General features: G+C 42.8%; 2 pseudogenes; one reads left to right on the top strand and one right to left on the bottom strand.

Annotated features, from left to right (window-relative positions):
* Positions 1-41: 41 nt before the first annotated feature.
* Positions 42-26,622, top strand: LOC131503538 (probable G-protein coupled receptor 160; annotated as a pseudogene).
* On the bottom strand, positions 15,931-16,851 carry LOC131503539 (ras-related protein Rab-9A-like; annotated as a pseudogene).

The raw sequence follows: 26,622 nt of genomic DNA, 5'->3' as shown, positions 1-26,622 counted from the left end.
AAGCTCCTCCGACTTCTCGTGAGATCTCAGCGGCGAGTCTCGCGAGGATTTCCCAGGGCGTTCCCAAAGATGCTGCAGAGCACTGACAGGTCTGTAGAGGGAGCTGAGGTGGTGTTTCCGTAGTCGGCTTCGCCGGGTGGGTAGGAGATGGAGCAGGTAGGGGCGGGAGCTCCAAAGGACGTTTCGGGTCCCGCGTGAGGCGGGTCTTGGCCCAGTGTCCCCACTCCGCGGGGGGCAACTGGGCCCGATCTGGTCAGCCCCGGGTCGGCTGAGCTTATCACAGGCCACCCGGCCAGGGCATATCGCGTTTAGGCCGGCAGGCGTCGGCCAGCTCAGGAGCTTGGCTTTGTCTTGCCTTTCACTAAGTTCATTCAGCTAACCGGGTTTTGTTTTGCTCTTAACGATACTGTTGTCATTTGGAGCTGGAAAATTAATCGTGGGCACTGGCCTGTGAAAGGAAGAGTTTAGTCCTCTCACCGGCAGCCTGGTATCTCTATTTTAATTGTTAGGAATTGCTCAGTAATATTGACCCAAAGGAGTTTCTACGTGACCTCAAAGGAGCAGCCCAAGGCTCGGCTCTGGAGCGATTTGGAAGGTCTGTCTAGTCCAGAGTTAAGTACGTGGCACTCAAGTAGGGTACTGCCCTTTCCCAAACCCACAGAAGATATGGATCATTGATTACAGATGTCTCTCCTGCTAGAGCTTTCTTGTCTCCATGTTAAATCAGCACCAGGTCCTGGCAGTCACTACTGGTTAATGAGAACCAGCTCACCAATAGTGACCCATTTGCCATCCCTAGTCGAATCTCTTTTCTTTTAGATAGCATGCATTATATTTGATGGTAAAATCCTGCTGTTTCTCACTCCCCACTCCCAGAAAGTTCTTCCCCTCCCCACCTCAGCTTAAATATCCTTAGTTCCTTCACTAGCTCTTTTTTCCAGAGCATTTCCTTCCAACACAGTTCAGAAATATTTTTATTTATTTATTTATTTATTTATTTATTTATTTATTTATTTACTTATTTATTTTCTTATTTATTTATGGAGAGAGAATCCCTAGCTGACTCCCCACTGTCAGCACAGACCCTGATGTGGGGCTCGAACCCATGAAACCATGAGATCATGACGTGAGCCAAAACCAAAAGTTGGAGGTTTAGCCGACTGGGCCACCTGGCAGCCTCTAAAAAATTTTTTTAATTAAAAAAATCATGCTCTTTGGGGCACCAGGGTAGCAGGTTATCATCCCAGAGTCATGAGGTGGACCCCCACACCAGAGGTCAGGCTCTGCGCAGGGCAAGTAGCCTGCTTAAGATTCTCTCTGTGCCCTTCCCCTGTGCACAGGCACATTCTCAAAAAAAAAAAAAAAAGGTTGAAAATCATGCTCTTTGAGAAAATTGGAGTTCAGCAGATCTATGTCTTCTGTTATTATGTGCCAGGTGACCTTTCTCCCCTGGTTTTTCCTGATTGTAGTGTAAGGTGGCATTTGTTTTTCTTCTTTGACACATTTCCATTCATTTTGCACTTTTGCACTTCTAATGCTATCCTCACAGATTTGTGGTTTCATTTTTATGTTTATAAAAAAGGGTTGGGGGCCACTAACTAGGAAGGTTTAAATAATCTCTGCACCTAGTGTTGTACTTGAACTCACATCCCTGAGATCAAGAGTTGTTCGCTGCTCCACCCAAGCCAGCCAGGCACCCCATTCATGCCCTAGTTCTTACATCATGTATACACCCTCTCTCAGTTCAGGGTGGTCCAGAGCTTTTTGTTACCACTACGTTAATTTTAGTTGTCCGTCTCGAAAGCAGCTCAGGTCACCATAGCCATCAGTGACAGCTGCTGTTTTTACCCCCGGTGAGAGTCCAGTCTCTGGTCATGGAGGGTTTATTCACAAGTGCCTCAACTTCAGCTTCACACAAAGGTGCAAAAATCATTTGACCAGACTTCAGTTAGGCCTCTAGGCCATGAAGGCCTCAGCACTAGAACTTTAAGAGGTTCTTTTCTGCATTGAGTCTAGTTAATCCCAGCCTGCCTCTTGTTCTTGTGTTTTAGCTTTACCTGACCCCGTCTCAGCTGTTGCCCCCATCCACGCAGTTCCGCTCTGCAGGCGTGGAGCCCTTAGTATGTGCCAGGCTCTGCTGTAAGCATGAGGGATGTGTGCTGGGAGACAAAAACAGCCTCTGTTCTCTACATTATCATCCCCAAGTTGTCCCAAGTAGCTTCCCCTTGAGGCACCCCAGTCCACTGGTCTCCCATTCCCCTCCCTTGGGCCTTTCCCACAGTGCTTTGAAAGCTTTGTCCTGTGGTAAACGAACTCCGTTTGTCCTCAGTCTCCCTATAGAGACTTTTTTGCTAGCACTTTGAGTATTTTCTTTTTTCTCATTCCTGCAGGCTTTTCAGCCTTGACATTTGTTTCCTGCTGCCAAACAAATTCTCACCAGTTGAGCGGTTTAAACAACATGGATTTATTCTCTTACAGTTCCGTAGCAGCATAGAAGTCCAGCATAGGCCTCCCTAGGCTGGAATCTAGGTATCCTCAGGGCTGTACTCCCCTCTGGAGGCTGGCAGGAAGCGTGGCTCTCTTTGTGCTTTCCAACTTCTTGAGGCCGTGCGTGTTCCTGGGCTCCTGGCTCTTTCTTCCATCTTCAGCCCCGCCAGCGTGGCGTCTTCATGACCTTCCTTCTGACCTTTCTCGTGGGCCTCTCTTTTCCACTTTTAAAGATCATTGTAGTTATATTGGGTGCACCTGCCTCATCCAGAATCCTTTCTCGATCTTGAAATCAGCTGACGAGTGCCCTCAGTTCCACCTGCAGCTTTCATTCCCCTCTGCCCATACATTAGCACCCACAAGTTTTTGAGATTAGGATGTGGAAACCATGGGGCATGCTGTTCTGACTACCACCACATGTTCAGAATTGATGTGTTGTTTCATCCCTCGTTTTTCCCTTTCTTGTTTCCTTTCTTGAAATATAGACTCATCTTGATATTCTGCTTGATCATTTCAGTCAGGCATTTGGGAACATCCTTGATTCTTGCTGCTTCCTCAGTTCCCCAGTTTAATCCATTGCCAAGTTGTGTGTAGCCTTTACTCCATACCTTGAGACCTAGTCGTCCTTGGAGATGCTTGAAGGGCCCCTGTTTTGGGTGATGGGAAAACCGATCAGACACCCACACACACACAGGCAGTTGCTTTATTTGTATTACATACTGTAGTTCTAAGTAATACTTGCTTTGTGGATGGAGGGAAGGTGGAAGAGGTTGCAAAGGTTAAAAAAAGTTTCAAATCACTGTTCTAGAGCTACACTGTCCAATACAGTAACCACTAACCACATGCGGCTATTTAAATTAATTAAAATTAAATGAAGTTCCAGATTCAGTCTTGCAGACACAGTAGCCACCAGCGGCTACCACATCAGACGATGCAGATATAGAACATCCACCCTCCCCCACAAGAAAGTTGAGTGTATCAGACAGCACAGACTTCTAAAATGCATCTCCCTTTGCCTACCGCCTGAACATAATAAGCCTCAAATATTAAAGGAGTAACCTTCCAGTTTTTCCCTGTAGAATCCAGTAGTTACAGTACTCCTTCAGCTGCTGTGAAATTCTTGGCAGTTCAAGTTCTGCCCAGCGGGACGGTTTGTGACATAACCTTTATGTGGCTATGGTTCCTTCGGTCCCCTTTCTGTTTATCCTCACCCTTTATTGACACTCTGCAGGTATGGGAAAGAGCCTTAGCTTCCTTCTACGTGTATAGTGTGCTGCTGCTGCTTAAGTGTTCATACTGAAGAAATTAAGCCCTTCCCTTGGCACACTCTAGCCGTGAAACCTATTGCAATTAATGAGATCATTGTCAACTTTGTTGACATTTCCAGCTCCCATCCCCCTGCCCCTTGAGAATTTCTTTCTTTTGAGAATCAGTGCTGATTCTCTGGTTCTACGTAGCTTTTATAGCATTACTGCTTGTGTTTGTTACTGTTACTGTTTGGGTCTTTTTCTCATCTTCCCGCTAAGACTTTTTCTGTAAAGGGTCAGATGCTGTCTGTCGCACCTGTCCCACTGTGCCATTCTGTTGTCCAAAGGCAGCCTTAGACCATAATGAAAGGATGGACAAGGCTAGATTTGGCATGCAGGCTGCAGTGTGGCAACTCCTGCCCCATTGAAATCCCATTGACCTCAGTGTGCCAAAAGAATGTTCCATCTGCCTTGTCTTCCAGTCATGGGCCTTCCAAGTCCAGAGGTAAAAGTGCCAGCTGTGCTTTGATTTCCTTAACAAAAGGTTGTGCTCATTAGGAAATATGTTTCAGATGTTCTGTATGAATGAGCAGAACTCTCAGTGTGGCTCAATTAGCCCTAGGCTCTGACATTTGTCCATGAGACTCTACTCTCAGGTAACCAGATTGCTGCTCCATGTGGAGGCCGTGTCAGCACACTTCCCTGTGCATATGCTCCTCCATGTTGTTCTAGATCACATTTGCTGAGCATCTCCCATGAGCCAGACATTGTGCCCGATGCTTCACATGCATTAGGTTGTGTAATCCTCAATGTCTGTTTAAGGGACCTATTATCGTCTGTCTCTCCCACCAGGAGGAAACGGACATTGGGAATTTAAGGACACATTATTATTATTATTTGTTGTCACATTATTAAGTGGCAGAGCTAGACCTGAACCTAGTTTTGTCTGATTCCAAAGACCCTGTGCTAAAAGTACATACAGAAATCCTTCCACCCATCTGTCCGTCTGTGCAGATTTTGATTGTGCTAAAAGCCACAGAAGCATGGATCCTCCCCTGCAACTGCTTCCCCCCACATTCTCTTCATTTTATTTCTTCAGCAAACCTGTTAACCCTGGTTCTAAGACTTCTTAATGTCTCATATGTCTTTCTTTTTGGATTATGATTTCTTTCATCTTTTCTAGAATATAAAATTGTGTCTTCATTTCTTAATGTTTTTTTAAAGATTTTATTTTTAAGTCATCTCTATACTCAACCTGGGGCTTGAACTCACAACTGCAACATCAGGAGTTGCACACTCCATGGACTGAGCCAGCCAGGGGCCACATGTCTTCCTTTCTTCTGAATAATGCAGGAGGAGGCATATCCTAGGCTCTTGCATTTGCAGACTTAGATTTGTAGCATACATACTTCAGATAAGAGGACAAAATCACCCTTTATTCATTTCTCCCATTGTTAGTGTTAATAATACTAACTGGTCCATTCCAAGTTTGGCCCACCTTACTCTGAATATTCCAAACTTTCTGGTCATGAGGATGTTATTATTATGATTTTGTATTAGAGGTCTTCCAGTTTCCTTATGAAAATTCAAGTAGTGGATTCTACAGGACATATCCCAGGCATGTAATCTGTATAGTCCAAAAGCCAAATGTCTATGGCAGTATACTGGAAAACATGACAAGCTTAGTGTTCTCTTCTACAATGTCAGGTTTAAGTAAAAAATTGAATTTTAGACTTCTTGTTATACATTTTTGGTTTTCAGTATGAAGTACTAAAAATGTGTGTTATTTTCATTTAATTAGGAGTTTTATATTGAAGACAATGTCTGGAAGCTTTTACTTTGTAATTTTTGGCCACCACGATAATCCAGTTTTTGAAATGGAGTTTTTGTCAGCTGGAAAAGCAGAATCCAAAGTGCATATGGAAACGTAAACAATAAAGTGCATATGGAACGTAATAAAATCCAAAGTGCATACGGAACATAAACAATAAAGTGTTGTTATGCTGTTGTAATTGTAAGGGTGTGGTGTGATTTTACAGCAGGGGGGAGATCTGAACAGAGGAGGTAGCTGGAATCCGTCACAGTTAAATGAGGCTTGCTCTGCAGTCCCACAGGGTGATAGAAGCCAGCAAGGGACCATCTCTGAGTCATTTATTCACCCTTAAATCCAACACACACTTGGCACAGACTAGCAGGATGTCCTGGGTCTCTGCTAGGTCCATTAGTAATCTACATAGTAGATCCATTTACACCTGGGAGGGTTGGAGGACCCTTGCCTCTGTGTCCTCTTGCTGCCTCTGAGACTAGAGCAGTTTTCAGTGACCTTCTGCACCACCAACTGACTGGTGCCCACATGCTGTCCTCCCTGGTGATGCCACCCAACTTCCATGTTGCCAGTAATGCCTCTAAAAAAACAAGCTTGGTTCAGGAGGGAACATATTGCCATTCATAGTAAACCTACAGTCTTGAGAATCCCTGTGTCCCTCTCATCTTTCTGTACTCGTCCATGTTGCTAATAAACTGCTGGCAAGTTATGCTGTGTTTCTCCCAAGTTCCAAAATAAGCTTTCATGGCCTTCAAGACAAGAATTGAATTTTGGAATGAATTGTCATGCATAATGTCCAGTGTATGATGCTTTTTTAACTATTTAAATCTTGCCACTAAAATATGTAGAAATTTGTGTTCTCTGTCAGGTGGTTTGTTGCCCCACTATTTTTCCCACATCCATATGAGTGCACTGCTCATTACAACTTCCTGTTGAAGTGTCTCTGTAGCAATGGTTGCCGTGTGGCACTTGGCTGCTTATATAGTTTTGTGGCCTTGTGGTAGGCAGAGCATTTTTCTTTTACATTTTTCTTCTAGTCTCGTGATTGATCATCCATGTAAAGTGACGGAAAACACAGCTGTAAGCCAGGCACAAAATAATCTCTTTCTCTAAGGAGTAAATTCGCTTCATCATGGTGATATACTGAGCTGTGCGACAGGGGGAGGGGGGGATTCCAAGGCAACTGGCAGCCCTCCCCCAGCCCAGTCACAGGAACAGTGTCCACAGCAAGCAGGTAATATTAGGTTGCCTCTCCCAGGTCCCACATAACAGAGCACCACAAACCAGGTGGCCTAGAGTAACAGAAGCTCATGGCCTCACTGGTCTGGAGGCTAGAAGTCTGAGAACAAGGTGTAGGCATGGCCAGCGCCCTCTCAACGTGCTAGGGAAGACCTGTTCCAGGCCTCTCTCCTAGCTTCTGGTAGCTCCTTGGCTTGTAGCAGCAGAACTCTTGTCTTCACATGGCCTTCTCCCTATGTGCTTGTCTGTCTCTAAACCCCCTGAGCTGTCTCTAACCCCACCCCACCCTCCCCACCCCCCACTGACCACATCTGCAGTGACTGCCTTTCCAAATATGGCCCACATTCTGAGGTACTGGGGGTGGGGAGGTTAGAACTTCAGCATAAGAATTCAGTTCATCTCATAACAGAAATGTTCTTCGAAAAATCTTTTTGGAAATAGAGAATTTCACAGGAGTAAAACTATTCCAGGTTGAGAATTCCCACTCTGCACCATGGTGGGACAGTACCACCTCCTCTGGTGATGTCCACAAAAAGGACACTCCACTCTGACAGGACTGTATTCTGCTGCTGAGACAGGTGACTGCTCGCAGCCAGGATTGAGCATGGCCTCCTGCCTCTCCTAGGTCCCTTGTCAGGTGAGCTCCATTCACCTGAAAGAGGCCTGTGCTAGGCCTTCAAAAGTGCCACCTCAGCTGTCTCGTGTTCCAGTGCAGCCCTGTGTCCCCCAACCCCAGCTGACCCTGAGACCCACGCCAAGGTCACTTCTCTGTAGCTCTCCTTCACCTCTTCAGCTCCAGGCTACCTAAACTGCTGTTCTTTATCCATAAAGGACACTTAGGTATTTTTTCATGTCTTCTCTAAAAACATGAATGTCTTTAAAATAGAATCTTTTTTTTAACTGACTCTTTCTTCACATTCTTCAGTGGTTACTGAATTTGGTAACTTCCTTCTTGCGAAATTAAAAACTTAATCTGTATAGTTTGTTGAGTACATTTTATTTATTAGTTGGCTGTTTCATTTGTTAATTTTTAGATACCAAGTTAAAAATCAGATTGTGATGTGAAAACACTTAAGATCTTTTGTAAATCCCATGACAGAAATAAATGAAGTAAAAGCAGAAAATGCACCCCACCCGCCCCTCAGAAAACTGTGCGTAGAATTTACACAATGAAATGGTGGCGTTCTCAATGCTGTCTGGAAATGTTAATATGCTACTATTCACACTGTCATCTAGGATGATCATCGTCACCTGAACCAGTTCATAGCTCCTGCTGCTCTTGACCTCATAGACGAGAACATGTGGCTGTCGAACAACATGTACTTGAAAACTGGACAAGTTCAATGAGTGGTTTATTTCAACTTTTGTTACTACAGATCATATCCTTACTTTTTTAACGAAGATCTCTGAAGGTTGGGGTAACAAACCTGAACAACATGGGACCTAGTTTCCAGACTATGAGTCTGGGGACTTCAGAGTGTCAGGTGGAAATTGCCATTTAGGGAGTTACTTTTATTTTTTTTTTAACCAGGAAAAAACCCCACATTTGTGTAATGGATAATTTTAAAACCAAGTCTCCTATAAAACTGAGATTAATCTGAACCAAAAGGTTGATTTTACTTTATTTTGTAGTTATTTTCTCACTTTAAAAATTTATGTTTTCTTTAAGATAAAACTAACCTAACTTCAGACCCAAGTTATTATTTTTCCATCACAAAATACAATGCATGTGACTAAGTGGAAGGATATCTTATCAGCTGAGTATTTTTTATTTCTAAGATTATTAATTATGGTATGTTCTATTACTTTTCAAATCTGATTGTAGAAAGGGATTGCAACAGTGACTGGAAACTGGCCTTTTGCGGTACCTCCTTGACATAATGTGGTTTTCATCTCAGACTAGCTCTGCCCCTGTCAGAGGTAGTCCTGGTAACTTCCCCATCGAGCACATCTTCCCTGACAGGCTAATATGTACAGGAGAGGACTTGTTATTTTTAAATTGGTTTCAGTTTCCCCCTTTTGGCACATGGTGTTGATTTCATTAGGGAACCCTAAAAAGAGAAGAAAGCAGGTTACATAGGGAAATTTATTCATAATTTTAATCTAAAATTTTCTCCATCTTCTTTACAAGTAAGTTACAATGCAATGACTACAGATCATAAACTGTTGGAAAGTTTACCAGTCGCTCAAGGAGAGTGATGCCACTTGTATTTCTTGAGCCTTAATTAGAAAAAATAAAATACTAATAAGACGTTGGTGGTTAAACTGCACTGCTACCAGTATGTTCCTAGTAATTTAAATGTTCTATACTTCAACAGGATTTTTTTGCATATTAGCACCATTAATATTCCTAGTCAGAAATAGCAAATAAGAATATTTAGCCCTCTTAATAAAGATGGACAACATCAAGTGAATTAAGCTATAAAAACTGGTTAACTCCTTTTCCTTGTTAGTGATTCCATTTAACAACTTTTTCACCTATATTATGATATACTCATTACACTCTTTGAGAAACTGATCACTTAGCCACGTGTCAAAGTTTTAAAAACTGATGGTTAAAAAAATTACTGTATAAGAGTAACCTAATAGCATTGTGGTATAACTTCTTTTTTTTTTAACTGTGAGCATATGGTAGATTTTAGTTTTATGTGGCCAAAGGGCCTTACAGATTAATCCATATATTTATAATTAATGTAAGAAGATTAGTATTTCACACACAGGGTGAATCCTGAAAGTTTGTTTAGCTTATATAGGCAACACTTATCGTACCACCGTTAGGTTGCCATAATTACTTCTCAAAACTAAAACCCAAAGACAAAAATTTCCTCAAGGGGACATTACTGTTTAACAATGGAACATTTTCATGCAGCTTAAAAACATGATCTTTAGACTTTTGTTTTGGATGTCTTTGATGATTTAATATAAAACATTAAAATGATTTCCTTCTAGAGATCGATGATTCGTCAGACTTTTTACTTTGACAAGCTTAACAATACCTTCTTTCCTAGTTCACAATGAATCCATCTTTTGAAACCCATTTTCCTATTTAATCAAGTGCATTTGACAGAAAAGTTCAGTTTCTTGGGAAGAAACACCTTTTAACTTGAGTTAAAAATTTTTAACTTGAGAAAAATTTGGATATAAACAATGTCAGTACAATGGGGTATTCTCAGGAATGTGTACATTGTAAGTAACTTGAGTGAATAGCCTGGGAAAGTTTTACCTGTAGCCTAAATTTATGTAAACCTAATGAAATTCCTTAATATTTCAAAACAGAGCATTCAGTTTCTTATGATTAGCAATAGATCAGTATTTGCTTGTGAGCACTGTTATTTATACACTTCTTATAACCTTGAAAATATCTTTATTCTAAAAATTAAGAATGAGCTTTTGACTTTACTCATTCAGATAACTTGATTTTGATGTCACAATCCTGAACCAAATGTCGTTCTCAAGATTTGGTAGACACATTTAAAACTCAGTTTCTGCAGTAGGGAATGAAGTTGACAGCCCACGTATGTGGGCTTTAATACATCTAGAGATGTTGTTATGAAACCACATAGGTAGCATGCATAGCACTGCCCAGGAAGCTGAAGCAAACAATTTTTACAGTGCCAGATGCCACATGCCTGCCTCAGTCAAAGACTGGGAATAGTGATTGTGCTATAAATCCAGAAGCCTGGGTCCAGGTCTGTAAAATGGGAGGCCGGGAACAAAGGGACAGGTTATGTTCCTATATTGCCTTTCCCTCAGACAGTAAACTAACAAGTGAACTGGTTGATAGACTAGTAAGAAATTGTGATTGTCAAATTGTTAACAAACAAAAGTTTGTATTACATTAATGTTTGTGTTCTTTACTTTTTAGGCTGTACACCACGGGGGAGGGGAGGGCTCTGCTGTGATAAGTGGGATCTTACTGTAAACTGGTAAGTGTCCACTCAAATACAAATACTGTAACCACATCTGTTCTGTCCAGATTGTGAACACCTACAGAATATTATTCCATCATGAGTAACTTGGGCAAGTACTTCTGTTTGGTCTCATATCCTTGTGTGCAGCTGGTACCATGATTTTTTACCCCATCTTTTTATTTGGTTTCTTAAATAAAGATGTTTGTCCAAGAGTGTGGAGTCTTGTAAGCGCTACTTACCCTGCCACTGCTACTGTTTTGGTCCTCTTTCCCCTAGTGAAAGTTTACAAACTATCTTACCCATTTTATAGAACTCAGATTGCCTCAAACTAGGTGCCATAGCTGTGGGAGCAGAAAGAGGTACTCCCCTGGAAATCCGGAAGTGTGTTCTGCGGTCCTCGCCAGAGAGACCCCATCAGAGACGGAGACAGAGAATGGGGACTTGCTGTGTGTAGTTTGCCCCACCCTTAATTAGCAAATAATTCGGGGAACTGCCACGACGCCTTTTCAGCAGGGGGTTGTAGAGCACTTTGTACACCATGGTCCTTTCCTCCATGCTATGAGGCTGAGATGGGGACAAGGAGCAGAAGCCCTGTTGGAGAGGGTTACTGTAGTCCGGTGTCAGATTGTGTGTGTGGCTGTGTCTTTGAAGGAGCTCAAGAGCAACTGTAGCCACAAGCGTGGGAGTGGATGCTACCTCAGGTGTGAGCTGCACTAGGAAAGCACGTGGGCCACAAACGGAGAAAAGCAGTGCTGGGCATGTGGATAAGCCAGAACCAGGACTGGGTCAGGGGGAAGACCAGTGGCTGATAGGAAAGCTGAAGAGCCAGCAAAACTTAGATGTAGGTAGTAGGTGATGTCAGTGAAGGTTCAGGAAGACAAAAGCAATGGGATGACAAGAGCATGCTAGGCGCTCCACTGAGCAGAACTATGTCAGGAGTAGACCTATAATCTATGTTAATGCCCCAAAGAAAACACACAAGTCTGATGTCCTCATTTACTGGGATGCTTCACTGTTGCCCACATTTTCCATGTATGTAGAGAGATGCTTGATGTGTTCTGCTCAGGCTCCACCTGAGTCTGAGAAGTGTTCTTTTACTTCTCCATCATGTCAGCCCTTCCTGGTTGCTGGCCTAAAGGCAGTGACTTGTCAGCATCCTGTGACAGTACACAGGACTTTTCTACTTCACATTTCACTGCCCATAAGCCACTGGTATTGTGACAGAACTGGTGTCAGGGTGTTAGTATACAAAAGGGGAAAGCTTACGTTTTCACAGAATGTAAAGGTTTTCTCTTAAGATGAGGAACATCCTCGGGGCACCTGGGTGGCTCAGTCAGTTAAACATCCAACTCTTGATTTCAGCTCAGGTCATGATCTCATGTGTTCATGAGTTCAAGCCCCACATCAGGCCCTGTGCTGACAGTACAGAGCCTGCTTGGGATTCTTCTCTCTTTCTGTCCCTCTCCCACACCCTCAATAATGTTTTGAAATTAGACCATATAATGTCTTAAAACATGACCGTCTAGGATGTTGTAACTTCAACTAGGGAATTTTTGACAGGTGAAAAAACATTACTTCGTCCATGGAATTGTACTTTTCCAGCCTCCACACTGCACACTGTATTTGCTACACCTGATTCAAATGTCCATTTGCCTATTCTCCAGGTTCCGTGGTGTGCCTTTTTCTTGTCCAGGTTCCGTGGTGTGCCTTTTTCTTGTACTAACCGGTCTCAAAGACGTCCCATCAGTGGACACAGAAGCGCAGGTGCCCGCTGCCGTGTGGCGAGCAGCGGTACTGCAGCACCAGGGCCCCTCCCCGGCCCCTCCCCAAACCCGGCCATGTGCACAGTGCCCCCATTTCGAGGGCTTCCCGGGGCTCAGCAGCTGTTACCAACGTCCTGTCCCCCAGCCCCGCCAGGTCCCTCGCTGCTTTGTTCACCAGCTCTTATTGTTTCAATATTGCTTGTCTTTGTTTAGGCAACACCAGCCAATCAAAGGACTTTTTACTTTCTTCAAACGGAAGAATCAGATCTGCAGCTACCATTTGCCCCTTCTTGAAGAGCTTTTAAGTCAGCTCCTTCTATTTCTGTTTGAAGGCGACGTCTTTCTGTCAGGTTTAGTTCCTCCTCTAAGTTGTCACATGTCAGCACTGTGCTTCGTCAGCCAGCCCCCTGGATCCCTTTAAGTCACGGTGTTAAACTGAATTACTCTCCCTTCCCACCTGTCTTTACACCCTGTAGGTCTGTTCCCTTGCCCATTTTTTGCTTCCCAGCTCTAGACTCTGACCAACTAATCCCTGAATATTCAACTGAAAAAAGGTTACTGAAAAGCTGCTTAGTTTTTAAAACACCAGCAAAGTATTAGTTAAATCTGTACAAACATCAAAACTATATGTAAACACCTACACGTATATATGAGTATTATGGGTTGAATTGTGTCCCCCTCAAAATACATGTGTTGTGACAGAAATCCCTCAGAATATGACCATATTTGGAGACGGGCGATTAAAGAGGCAATTAAGTTAAAATGAGCCCATTAGGGTGGGCCCTAAATCCAATCTGACTCGGGTCCTTGTAAGAGAGGGAAACTTGGACAGAGAGATATGGGGTAGGGAGGGAAGGGTACTGAGCACAGAGGAAGGTTATCTGTAAACCAGAGACTCTAGGAGAAACTAAACCTACCAATACCATGATCTTGGACTTGAAGCTCCCAGAACTGTGAGAAAAATTCCCATTGTTAGGCCACCCAGGATGCATTTTGTTATGGCAGCCCCAGCAAACTAATACAATATGCTTTTCTTATATACTAAGTATCAAGCTTGATACCCAAGAAACTGACCCATGCCACCTCCAAGGACAGGAACTGGGTGGCAAGGTTAGAGATTTTTGTCCCTTATGCCTTGTCATTTTGAAACCATTATGCCTTATGATTTTGAAACATGTGACTCATCTATTCAAAAAATGAACAAGGGGTTAGTTGGTAGAGCATGCGACTCTTGATCTTGGGGTTCTAAGTTCAAGACCCACACTGGGTGTAGAGATCAGTTAAAAATAAAATCTTTTTAAAAATGAAGAAAAAACTTACTCCTAATACCCACTGTTGAACAAGGTATGTGAAACTGGCACTTTCATATGCTGCTACTAGATATCCATCAATAGAGAATGGTTTGAATAAACTGTTAAATATCTGTAGAGTTGATAAATGAGCTAGATATACTATAATGGAAATATGTCCACATATATTGAGAGAAAGCAGCAAATCACAAAACCATGGGTTTTAACTGAGAAAAAAAGCAAATCCCCTAGACAAAAAACAAAAGGAAGAATATATCATATACAGTAATTTGTTAATGGTGGATTTCTTTTTTTTTTCCTTTTTTTTTTATGGAGGATTAATTTTGGGAGGGGGGAATTTTTTTTTAAGAGCATCGTTTTTTTTTAATGTTTATTTGTTTTTGAGAGAGGCAGAGTGTGAGCAGGGGAGGGACAGAAAGAGAATGGGACACAGAATCCAAAGCGGTCTCCAGGCTCTGAGCTGTCAGCACAGAGGCCAACGTGGGGTTCGAACTCATGAACCATGAATTCATGACCTGAGCCTAAATCAGGGCGCTTAACAGACTGGGCCATCTAGGCACCGGGAGGGGAGGGGGGGTGCATTTTTTATAAGTAAAAAAAACTACAACTGTTTCTTAGCTGAGAAAATGGAGAGATTTAATCCTCTCAAATTCAAAATCTTAAAATGTTTTGCTTAGAGCCAATTTGTTAGGAAATTAGACTTTCAAAAGCTTAGCTTACTGAATGATGATGGTAACGATTTTTCAGTGGCTCCCAAGGAGTAGCGCACGACAGCCCTGCCCGGGCAGGTCCCCTTATGACCCCCAGCGGGTGAGCTGGCCTCCAGAAGACTGCAGAGGCACAAACGGCGCAGCATATGAACTCTACCCATGAAGACTGCAAGCCGCTTGATCAGTTAAGTCCAAGGATGAAAAAATCTCCTTGAGAGCAAATCCCTACACAACGTTCAACGATAGAGAAGGCACTGAGAGGCTAAGAGAAAAATTACCAGGTGTACTCACAACTGAAAAGAAAAGATCTTTCCCCTCCCCCGCTGGTTCCTGAAACCAGCCAGGGCGCCCCTGGTGGTAGTCTCACATAAAGGCGGGAACCAATCAAGTTCTGCTGAATGGTTTGAAATAAAGGTGAACCAATCAAGTTCTGCTGAGCATTCAAATTTAAATGTCAACCTATAACAACTCTGTAACCTCAAAAAGATCCCTAACTTGTTTGTGCCTATTTATAAAAGAAGCTGTAAGATCCTTGCTCGGGCAACGAGTGCGCAGAGGACCGGGTTCGAACCTGCAATAAACGACCCTTGCCACTTGGCTTTGGCTCTGGACTCTGGTGCTTTGTTTTTGGGGGGTCTCTCAAATCAGGGCATATCAGCACTAAATATGCGACCAAACAAAAGATGTCTTCATTTACCCTCACACAAAGGACAAACAAGCCTTAGGATTTCCTCCAAGAGTGACAAAGTGTGCTTCTGTGTTGGGGTGGGGTCGGGGGCTCACATGTGGCACGCAAATGATGAGTGGTTGGTTACCAGTGAGCCCAACTGTGGTGTGGAGAAGGAACATGTGAAACAACCATTACTGCGCTAGATGTTAACTGACGTGGATTTAAATAAAATTTAAAAAATAATAAAAATATGAACACCTCAGTGATTTTAAAGAGAATGAAGAAGTCATGAAATAACTGCAACGCAAATGCATTTGATTTTCATCTTTAACACTAAACATTATTGCTTTAGGGAATATTTTTGCCTCAACCAGGAATTGACTGCTAATTACATAAAATATACACATAAAAAAGTAGTTCTCCATTTTCCCAGGGGGGGAAAAAACACCAGTAACTTCTAGAATATTCAAGTGTTTTGTTGTAATCATAATTAAAGTCTCGATCATCTCATTTATTAGCTCTGTAACTTACGTATTTAAATTAAACGTTATTAGACAACCATTACCAATTACAAGTGTAAGGTGCCACTACTGGGTAAATTGATTCTTCCAGGAGTGGATGGATCGATCCCTCCTCCCACCCACTAAGGAAGCAGCAACATGGTTAGTTTAATTTTGTAAGTGGATGGTCCGTTGCTGCGAACGCTAATTCTCATCCCCAGCCCGTGTTTTCGTGTACGTGCAGAGTTGGTTACACCGCAGAGCGACCTCCCTAACGATCAACAGCAGGACGAGCTAGGCTTGGGCTTGCAGTGCAGACTGACGGTGTCGGTCTGGATCAGGTGGTCTGACCTATCCTCGGTAGCAAGCACTCTTCGAACTGCTTCCTCAAAGGCTTTCGCGACATTCGTGGCATCTTTTGCACTTGTTTCAAAGTAAGGATCGTCGCTGTTGTCCTTGCACCAGGCTTGGGCTTTCTCGGTGGACACCTGCCGTTCGCTTGTCAATCTTGTTACCCAAAATCACAAAAGGAAAGCTTTCGGGCTCTTTCACGTCTGCGTAGTAGGTGACTACTTTCTTCCAGTTATTCAAGTTCTGGAAGCTTTGAGAATCATCCACACTAAAAGTGAGCAGGCAACAGTCAGAACCTCGGTAAAACGGCGTCTTTAGGCTTCTGAATCTCTCTTGACCGGCCGTATCCCAAATCTGCATGGTAACAAAATGTCCATCCACCTCCAAATCTTTATTTATTTATTTATTTATTTATTTATTTATTTATTTATTTTTTTAATATATTTTTTTTTTAATTTTTTTTCAACGTTTTTTATTTATTTTTGGGACAGAGAGAGACAGAGCATGAATGGAGGAGGGGCAGAGAGAGAGGGAGACACAGAATCGGAAACAGGCTCCAGGCTCTGAGCCATCAGCCCAGAGCCTGACGCGGGACTCGAACTCACGGACCGCGAGATCGTGACCTGGCTGAAGTCGGACGCTTAACCGACTGCGCCACCCAGGCGCCCCTCCAAATCTTTATTTAAAAATTCCACGCCTATTGTATGGAAGAGCTGGGTATCAAATTTATTGGTCACATATCTGTTGACCAGAGAGCTCTTCCCAACTCCACCATCTCCAATCACTTTAAAAAGCAACGATTTTCCTGCCATTATGACTCTCAAGATCTTTGACTTCAGAACCCTATAAAATAAAAAGGCACCATTACATTCCTTCCGACCTGCACGTTGCCACACACAAGCGGACAGATGTCTGCATGAGGGAAACTGAATGCAGAGTCCCCACTCCTTTCTGCACAGAAAGTCATCGGGTAGCAAGAGCGGTCACTACTGAGCGCTCAAGCGCGTACCAGGCACAGCCCTACTGCTGCTCCCTAAGGCAGTGAGGGCTTGTTCTTCCCCAGCCCCTTAGGTCACAGTTGACAGAGGCAAACACTCGAAGCCACTGTCACCCCAAAGACCTTGCTCTCAACCATTCCCCACTCCTCACTTTAAGCCCTGCCACCGTGTGTTAGATGCAGGAGACCGAAGAAGGCAGGCATCTGTAATAATTTCAAACACCCCTTTGCTGGCACAGTGACAGTTTTGCTGATGGCTTTCATCTTGTGCCAGGAGTTTCCTCAATAACCTTTCCTTTCTCTCTTCCACTGCTATAACCATAGGAACTTGTAATCAGGAAACCAGAGACAGAAGCAGATGATGCTGCTGTGAACAAAAATAAGCCAATGACTGAGTAAATGGACTCCACTGTCTTCATTGGGAATGCTAAAATTGTCAGCAGGACTTTTTTTTTAAAGTTTTTTATTTTGAGAGTGATAGAGACAGTGCAAGTTGGGGAAGGGCGGGGGGCGGGGGTGAGAGAGAGAGAATCCTTGCCAGCCAAGAGCCTGACACTGGGCTTGAACTCATGAAACTGTAAGATCATGACCTGAGTCGAAACCAAGAGTTGGACCCTTAATGACTGAGCCACTCAGGTGCCAGCAGCAATGGAATTTTTTTTTTGGAGAGAGAGAGAGAGAGAGAGAGAGGGAGAGAGAGAGAGAGAGAACTTCATATGAGCAGGGAACAGGTCCTCCAGAGCGGAGCTCCAGGTCAAGCTGACTGGGGCCCCAGATCACCCCGGCGTGGGGCGGGGGGAGGGTTGCACAAGGACACACAACTGCCAGAGTCCAGCTCCAGCAGGTCCAGGGGTTCCTGAAGGATGAACAGCGTCGGGGAAAAAGTGAAAAAAAACTAAAAATAAAACAAAAATAAAAATGAACACAGACAACAGCAGTGTGTTGAACTGCCTGCTTTATTGTGGCAAACATGGCATTATATATTTGTTAGCAATTTCCTTGTAGTGTACATCATCTATGTTTTCTGGCATTACCTAATTCCAAAAATGTTCCTATGTGTAATCACCCTTTAAGGAAAAACATGTTTTTTTTTTTCTCATAACATTCCCTCCTGCCCTTTGCTTATTGATTAATTTCTTACATTATTTTCATTATGTATCTATGTTTATCTATAATCTATAAAGCATTTGCTTTGCTGTTTTCATGAAAGCTCACCTATCTATCAACACTTGAAGTGGAACAGTTACAGGGACATGACCTCTTAGTTGTTTCTCTGAACAACTTGTGGCTTGAGAACAAAAGGGCTCGCCTCAGTTGGAGGTGCCAGGAGGGGGCCAAGAGGGCCTTAGGAACCCATGCATTATGCATTCTTAGAGAAACAATGCACCTAGGAACTAATGAACCATTCTGTACCTTAAACGACTAGGTTCAATCATCATCTGGAATGCCTCCTGGAGGCCAAGTGGGCCCAGGGGTTGGAGTAACTTGTGCCCATAGATACACTCCTTAGTTACCAGAGTGGGGCTTTCAAATCCATTTGTTCCTTCCTTGCCTGAGAAATATATGAAGATATCCTTCCATTACGTAAAGGAGCCTTTATAGGGGGTGGCAAGGGCTAAATGTAGGGCTGCACAATTTTCTTGTGGAACCTTATTTTCTTTACCCAACAGTTCTTTCCCACAGGGCCTGTCATGTGCAATTTCCCAACAGACAATTCCCCAGGTACTTTTATTAAGGCCAAATTACCTAAAAGCAGGAGTACAGGAAGCTTCACTGTTGATGGGCTGCCCTGCAGTCACCAATCCGTCCACCACCTGGGCCCTGCCATCAGGCTGGTTGGATAGCTTGGATTCTGGCACACAACAGTTGGCACGAACTCACCCAGAGCTTCAGAGGCATTCACTAGAAGTGGGGCACCAGCCATGTGGATCAGGACTTGAGTTCCCCCTGGTGTGGGGCAAGGTCTCACTGAGAAGGGAAGCAGGTCATCAGAGAGGGGCACGGGGTTAGCTGGAGTGGGCTTACCGATCCCCTGGAGCAGGGCTTGAACTCACCAGGAGCAGGACTCCATGTCCCTTGGAACATAACTTGAGCTACCTGCAGAGGGACACGAGGTCACAGCAAGCGCCCCTTGAAGGTCCCTGCAGCAGAGCACAGAATCATAAAGAGAGGGGCCCTTGGTAATGTGAAGAAGACTCAAGCTCACTTGCAGGGCACCTGGAGCTCACCTGGGCAGTGGCCCTCGCTCACAGAGAAAGGGACACGTGCTCAGCAGAAGTGGGGCTGGGGCAAAACCCGAGTGGGGTCTGAGGCCACATAGAGAGTGAGACAAGCTCACCAAGACAGAGTCTTGAGATCACCTGGCATGAGGTCACCCAGAGCATAACACAGGCTCATCAAAACTGGGCTCACACTCACCTGGGGATGGCTACCTCTCACTCTGAGAAAGGCTTCAGTACACCCAAAGTGTGGCATGAGCTCACCAGGTGTGGGGGTCAAGGTCACCCAGAGCAGGGAAGAAGGCATATCAAGCAGGGCTCATTTCAATTGGAGACAGGCACAAGGTCACCCAGAACATGGGCTGAACTCAAGCATGGCTCGAGTGCGCCTGGAGTGAAGCACGAGGTCATGTGGAGCTAAAAACAAGTTCACTGGGAGTGGGATTCAAGGTCACCCCAAACTAGGCTTTGCTCAACTGCAGTGGGACACGAGATTATTCATTAGGAGCTGAGCTAGAGATCACCCAGTATTGGTCTGGAGGTTCTGCTGAGTGGGGCACAAGGTCACACAGAAGAGGGCACGTGCTCACGAGAAGTGGGACTGGTGCAAAATCTGAGCAGGGCCTGAGGTCACCTGGAGCAAGACAAACTCACCAGAGAAGGTCTTGTGCTCAACTGGAGAGGGGCTCCAGGTCACTGGGAAAAGTGTCCATGCTTAAGCAAAAAGGGGCTTGAGGTTGCCCAGAGTGGAGCATGTTGACACCCCGAGCGGGGCTGGTGCTCACCTGGAGTGGAGCATGAACTCAACCCTAAGTGGAGCTCATGGTCACCCGGAGGGTGGTATGAGGTCACACGGAGCAAGGTCTGTATTTAGCCAGAGGGCTGCTGGAGCTCACTCAGAATGGGGATTGAGCTCATCCAGAGCAGGACTCAAGCCCACCAGGAGCAGGACTCATGCTCACTGGGAGCGGGACTTGAGCTCAAAAGACAATGAATCAAAGGACATGAGTTCAAACATACCAGGGCATGAGGTCACCTGAACCAGGGCTCATATTTAGCTTTTGTAGGCCCACTCTAACTCAGTGTGGGGCTCATGCCCACCCATAACTGGGCTTGTGCTTACCCTGAGAGGGGTTTGTGCTCACCCTGAGCAGGTCACAGGTTTAACTGGACCAGGATAGAAGTCATCCAGAGCAGGTTTATCGGTGACCCAGAGCAGGGCACAAGGTCACACAATGTAGGGCATGAGCTCACAAGCAGAGGGGCATGACTCAACCGGAGTAGAGCAGAAACTTACCTTAATGGAGTCTGAGCTCATACAGAGCAGGTTATGAGCTCACCTGAATTAGGACACAGGCCCATTAGATATGGGACTTCAGCTTATTTGGAATAGGGCTTCAGCTCACCTGGAGCTGGGCTTGAGGTCACCTAGAGCAGGGCACAAGGTCACTGAGAACAGGACAGGAACTTACCTGCAGCAGAACTTGTGTTCACCCAGAGCGGGGCTCGAGGTCACTAGGAGCAGGGCACGAGGTCACATGCAGCAGGGCACAAGATCACATAGAGCAGGGCTTGTGTTTACCAGGAGTGAGCTAGAGATCATTCAGAGCAAGACTGAAGCTCACCCCAGATCAGGGCTTGAGTTCACCCAGAGCAGGTTTGAAGTCACCCAGAGTGTAGCTCAAGGGCTGGTACTCAACACAGAGCAGGCTCATGCTAACCTGGAGCAGGGTTCATGCTCACACAAAGTGGGAAAAGACCTCATCCAATGAGCGACTCAAACTCACAAACCGTTGAGATCATACCCGAGTCAAAGTCAGATGCTTAAACAATTGAGCCTGAGATTTCATATTAAAAGTATCAATTTCTAAAAAAAATTTTCCTAGTCCAAATCATTAAAATTCCATTTTAAAGAATCTCAACTCTAAAAAGTACCATATGAGTTGTCTTCCCTTCTCTCTTGGTAAATATGAAGAGGTGGCATTTAGCAGACATTAATGCCAAGTACTTAATCTTTGAAAACCCTAGAATGTTTACATTTGATATCTTAACTTACATAGATTTAAGTAATATACGTCTGATATCTGAGACAAAAATACAGATTTACTAATCTTGTACCTTACATTTCCTTTTGCATATCTTCAGCTGAAAATTCAAGAGTGGTAATTTCAGTTTATTAACAGCAACAAAAATGAAAACTGAAAAAAATGTTTATTACTCAGAGTTGGTATACTAATTTTTATATAAATTATTTTTAATGTAGTAGTGTTTAAAGTCACTGTTCTTAAAATGACTTCGTTGGTGAAATGTTATCAATTATGAAAAAATAAAATATAATTTAAAAATAGATACACTCTATCTCTAAATTCAACAATCGTGCATATCTTGCCGTCTCTGGGTTAACTCAATGTATAACTATATAATTATTGTGTGCAGAGTCTTTAGAAAATTCCTAAATTATTGTATAAAGACAACCCCTTATCTCTTAAGATTAAGGATATTGTCCCATATGTGCAAAAGACAGCTCCTCAGGATATATAATTTTCACAAAGAGAGTTCTCCAGCTAAGGAACATTTTGTGTAAGGTTCTATATGTGTTTTACCCAAAGAGTTACAGATCATCATGATGAAAGACATTCCAGAAAGCTACAGACTTTATCTTAAGCTTTTACTATGTGCAAGCCTGTATGGCTTTAGTTTCATAGGAATTTAGGGAGGTTTATTTCATGTTTGAAAAAACATTTTTTTTAGGTTATTTGTCCATGAGGCAGATGTATAATTTATACTCGAGGCAGAAACAAAGCCCATGCTTTGAAGTTTGGCCAAGTCATTCTGAACATGGTAAATGTTAAAGTATGGATTCGTTGAGAGCCCATGAACAGGGCCCACAATCATTAAAAGTTGGAGATTTTATTTATTAGCCTTCATCATCTAAATTCTCAGAAAATACAGTTAAAATATATGTTGTTATTCATTTGGATAAATGTCTTAAATTTTCATCTACCATCTTATAGACAAACTTTGACTTCTCTACTTCTTATATATTTGCTAGAAATCTAAATAAGCCCCATCAAAGAAAAATTATTTTATTTTTTAAATAAATTTATTGTCAGATTGGCTTACAGAAAACACCCAGTGCTGATCCCAACAAGTGCATTCCTCAGTGGCCATCACCCATTTCCCCCTCTTCCCCATCCTCCCATCAACCCTGTTTGTTCTCTGTATTTGTCTCTTATGGTGTGCCTCCCTCCCTCTCTGTTTGCAACTATTTTTTCCCCTTTCCTTCCCCCACGGTCTCCTGTTAAGTTTCTCAAAATCCACGTATGAGTGAAAACATATGATATCTGTCTTTCTCTGACTGACTTATTTCACTCAGCATAATACCTTCCAGTTCCATCCATGTTGTTGCACATGGCATGATTCCATTCTCTCTTTGCCAGGTAGTATTCCATTGTGTGTACACACACACACACACACACACACACACACACACACACAGACCACATCTTCTTTATCCATTCATCAGCTGATGTACATTTAGGCTCTTTCCATAATTTGGCTATTGTTGAAGGTGCTGCTATAAACATTGGGGTACAAGTTTTGTTCCCCATGCATCCTATGCCCCTATGCATCACCACTCCTGTATCCCTTGGGTAAGTTCCTAGCAGTGCTATTGCTGGGTCATAGGATAGTTCTATTTTTAATTTTTTGTGGAACTTCCACGCTGCTTTCCAGAGTGGCTGCACCAGTTTGCTTTCCCATCAACAGTGCAATAAGATTCCCATTTCTCCACATCCTCACCAGGATCTGTAGTTTCCTGATTTGTTCATTTTAACCACTCTGACTGGTGTGAAGTGCTTATGGATAGGAAGAATAAATATTGTTAAAATGTCAATACTACCCAAAGCAATCTACGCATTCAATGCAATCCCAGTCAAAATTTCACTGGCATTCTTCTCAAAGCTGGAACAACAATCCTAAAACTTGTGTGGAAACACAAAAGACCCCAAATAGCCAAAGTAATATTGAAGAAGAAAACCCAAATGGGGGGCATCATAATCCCAGACTTTAGCTTCTACTACAAAGCTGGAATCATCAAGACAGCATGGTACTGGCACAGCAACAGACACACACAGACCAATGTAATAGAATAGAGAACCCAGAATTGGACCCACAAATGTATGGCCAACTGATCTTTGAAAAAGCAGGAAACAACATCCAATGGAAAAAAGACAGTCTCTTCAGCAAATGGTGCTGGGAGAACTGGACAGCAGTATGCAGGAGAATGAAACTAGACCACTTTCCTACACCATACACAAAAATAAACTCAAAATGGATGAAAGATCTAAATGTGAGACAGGAAACCATCAAAACCCTAGAGGAGAAAGCAGGCAACAACCTCTTTGACCTCAGCCACAGTAACAGCTTGCTCAACACATCTACAAAGGCAAGAGAACTGAAAGCAAAAATGAATTTTTGGGACCTCATCAAGATTAAAATCTGCTGCATTGCAAAGGAAAAAACGAAAACTAAAAGGCAACAGACAGAATGGGAAAAGATATTTGCAAATGACATATCAGATAAAGGGTGAGCATCCAAAATCTATAAAGAACTTTATAGTAAAGGCTTTACCCACCCTTACAGCACACTCTCCTAGGGTCCATCTCATTTCATATTGAACACAGATAACCAGGAAAGACTCTGCCATTTAAAACCAATTTGTAAAGACCAGAAGAAATGGTAACGGATTCCTCAAAGAACAAAGCCAGTATATAGGAAAAAAAAAAAAAAAGAAATCTACTAGGAACATGAAGAATAAAAAGAAACGACACAGCTAAGGGAAGAAAACACATTTCCAATATCTAACACAAGAGAAGTGGAAATATGCTAACTGCCTGATAAAGAATTCAAAATAATTATATTACGTAGCTCAGTGTATTATAAGAAAACATAGACAACTAAATGAAAACAGGAAGATAATATACAAACAAAATGAGAAGCTCAGCCAAAACAAAACAAACACACAAACAAGCACACAAAAAAACAAACAAACAAAAACAGAAATGCTGGACGAGAAGAATATAATAGTAAGTGAAAATGTCACTAGAGAGGTTCAAAACTAGATCGGTCAAGCAAAAGAAACAATCAGTGAGCTTGAGAACAGCTCACTTGAATTTATCCAGTCGGATGACTGACAAGAAAAGAAAGGAAGGAAGAAAGGAAGGCAGGAAAGAAGACAAAGAGAAAGGGAAAGGGGAAGAGAAAGAGGAAGAAGAGGAACGAAGGGAGGGAGGGAGGGAGGGAGGGAAGGGGGAGGGAGGGAGGGAGGGAAGGGGGAGGGAGGGAGGGAGGGAGGGGGAGCAGGAGGGAGGAAGGAAGGAAGGAAAGGAGGGAGGAAGGAAGGGGAGACAGAAGGAGAGAGGGAGTGAGAGAGGGAGAGGAGAGAGGGAGGGAGGAAGGGAAACCAAAGGGACCTGAGGATCCCACCAAGCTAACCAAGATACACTAACCAGTATTCTAGAGTCCCTAAAGTCCCAGAAGGAGGGAGATGAGAAGGGGCAGAATATCTATATAAATAAATAATGGGGGGAAAGTTCTCAAGTCTGGGGGTGCATAACTGTGAAGTCCAAAGAACCCCAAGTAGATTGAGTGTAAAAAATCTACACTGAGACATCTTATAATGAAATTAGCAAAAGCCAAAGACCAAAACAAAACAAAGCAAAATAAGCAAACAAAACACCACCCCAATTTTTTAAATTACCAAGGGAAAAGCAACTATGACATAACAAAGGAGCCCCCAAAAGACTGTCAGAGGATTTCTCCGCCAGTGAAGTTGAATGTTATACCCAGAGTACTGATAAAGAATACTATAATTAATAACATTACTATATTATCTTAATATCAAAAGTTACCTTAATATCAAATGTTACCTTGATGTAAGTGGATTAAATCCTCAAACAAAAGACATAGTGTGGTAAATCAGATTAGAAAAAAAACAAAAAGTGCTTAGGGAGTTGCCCGTCTCTCTGTGGTCCCGTGGGGCTGGGCACAGCAGGTGTCTGGTCTGGCAGCCAGTGCCAGGGTCTTAGTGGGTAAGCCAAGAGTCTTGGTGCCTCAGAATTTAGTCACATAGCAGTTGAGTATGCCTGGTACCAAAAGTAAGATAACTCAAGGCAGTAGAATTGAAATTGGAAGGTCATCAGCCACGAAGGACCTATTGGAGAAAGCATAGGATAGTAGATAAAATGAAGCAGTGTTTTATCATATGTATTTCGGCAGGCCTTCTGATATTCGACTAAAAAACATTAATTGCTCTTTCTACAGAGAATTGGTCATGCAGTATCAGTTAAATCAAGGAAGTCATCCCCTATATGGTAAGTGTCTTCTATCCTTGATTACACTTGGGAAAACATTACTAAATATCCTCACACTAGGGATGAGAAGAAAAAACACCTATCAAAATTTTATGAAGTATTTTTGCATTTCATCAGCATTCATTGATCTTTTACTAAACATTTCCAATTATATCCTTCCTACTTCAGGGATTTTGCACTTTTGGGTATTACATTTACTAAATATCACTTCTGCCTATTTACTCCAATTATTTCTGTGACTTAGGGCTTTTTGCTTTATCCAGTTTTCCTGAGAGCTTGTACAGATTATTATCTGAATTTCTCTAAACCCACCAAGCTTGTATTTACAGGCCAAAACTATTCTATTTTACTTCTTCACAGTAATTTTAATTTGGATTTCAGTCCTTGCTTATGTTTGGGAGACCCAGCCATCTACTAGAACTGAGTGTTTATTTTAGTCAATGTCCTTTATTTACTGGTATTCAGAGTTACTGGCTGTCATCTTCCATGGTGATTATTTTATTTATGGCTTTTATAAACTTTGGTCAGAAGTGACTACATTGGTACAAGCTGTTAGGATGACTTCCTATATAAATGAGACTATCTTATATTTTCCCTTTTCATCCACTCCAGTTATACTGAGCACTCTAAAAAAAATCCCTCTTGCCCAAGTCTGTTACCTGTTTTCTTGATAACTGGTTACCATTTGTTCTACTTCAAGTAATTTTACTCTTTTCCTTAAACTACAGATTCCAGCATATATTGAATGAACATTCCATGGTTGTACTTTGTAGACAGTTTCTTCATTGCTATGTTTATTGGTTTAATTGTCACAAGCTTAATTTAAAGACACTGTATTACCTGTGGATCCGTTTGTCAACTAGAAATGCTCCTTCATTTCACTTACAATTCATAATCCGTGCAAGCTGAGAAGCCTATATGAATAGTAATTTGTTAATTTTGTCATGTTAAAACTAACTAAAAATGACAACTACAGTCAGAGTCATGATTATCAAATGAGAAAGAATGACGACTCATGA

The sequence above is a fragment of the Neofelis nebulosa genome, chromosome Y (genome assembly GCF_028018385.1).
Source record: "Neofelis nebulosa isolate mNeoNeb1 chromosome Y, mNeoNeb1.pri, whole genome shotgun sequence".
NCBI classification, from domain to species: domain Eukaryota; kingdom Metazoa; phylum Chordata; class Mammalia; order Carnivora; family Felidae; genus Neofelis; species Neofelis nebulosa.
This window is presented reverse-complemented; position numbering and strand designations above follow the sequence as displayed.